This window comes from Pan troglodytes, chromosome 17 (genome assembly GCF_028858775.2).
Source record: "Pan troglodytes isolate AG18354 chromosome 17, NHGRI_mPanTro3-v2.0_pri, whole genome shotgun sequence".
NCBI classification, from domain to species: Eukaryota; Metazoa; Chordata; class Mammalia; order Primates; family Hominidae; genus Pan; species Pan troglodytes.
The window spans coordinates 37,342,476-37,343,809 of NC_072415.2; positions in this window are offsets into that span (position 1 = coordinate 37,342,476).

The window sequence follows — 1,334 nt, forward strand, 5'->3', positions numbered from 1 at the left end:
GTTTTATGGGGAGAAGCAGATTGGCAAATCAAGAGTGTGTTTGTGATTTTAGTTGAAAATGTATGCTAGGCATCCAAGTGGAGATGCTAAGTGATATGTGCCTGAAGCTCACTCCGGGGATAGGTTAGGGCTGGAAGTTAATGTTTAGCAGCCATCAGAACACAGATGGTTTTAAATCCATGGGATTGGCTGAAGCCTCTAGTCATGCACAGAGAAGTAAATGGGGTTGCAGAAAATACAGTGGATTGATCCACAATATCCATTCCAACCTCTTAGTGTGTCTTCCTGGATTGCAGAATCTTAAAAACTAGTAACTATGTTTCCCAGGCTCCCTTCATTTGGGTTATAGCTACGATTTAGGTTCCATCTATAGCTGCACTTGTGCAAGTGTGGAGGTCAGAACTGAGACCTGGGGAGTAAGGTAGGGCATAGGCATCATTTTGAGAACTGATCTTGCTGTGGTTCTAGATTCAGCCACTATAAATGCTGGCTTCTCAACTTTGAAGGTAGCTCCAAATTCTACAGCTTCCTAATTTTGGCAGGCATAGCAGCATTCTTAGAAGATCCCTTCTTCAGTGAGACTCATTTGTGGAAGCTCAGACAAAAGTTTCTTTTTTAGTTTATTATTTTAAATGTTTAAAATATTTAATTCTCTGCCTAAAAGAAGGCATCCCTTCCTGCTTAAACTGGCAAGAGTGCATTACGTTCTGAGCAACACAGTGCCTTGGCTCAGTGTCGTATCATTACAGCATCAAAAGCCTCTTCAAAGGGGAGAAACTAGCAAAGCAGAAGACTAGAGAGACTGAGAAGGAGCAGCCAATGAGGTGAAAGGAAACCAAGAGTCTGATGCCATGGAAACCAGGGAAGAATACGTTTCTTCCAGAATATCATTTGGTGCTGAGTGGTCAGTCGAGAATTGCATGGTCAAATAAGAAAGATGCCAAGAAGATCCTTTGTGAGCTTGCAAATAACAGTCTCTATAAAGTAGTAAAAGCAAACACCACTGGGAGTGGTATGAAAGGGAACATGAGAGCTAAGGAAATGAATTCAGCAACCACAGGCAACTTTTTAAGATATTTTAAAGAATGTTAAAATGGGAAGGTAATGAGCAGAACAGGGGTTGCGTGATATTTGTTTGTGTGTATGTTCATTGTAAAGATAGGAACTACTATTGCACACTGATAGGCGAATTGTAAGCTACTCTCCAGAAAAGAGGAGAAGATGGATGATGTGAAACAGAGGAGACAGTTGAAGTCACAAGGTATTTAAGAATATAAATACTTTGGTTACTCTGGAAATTTCTTTTCTCTCAAGGAACTGTGAGGTAAAGCCAT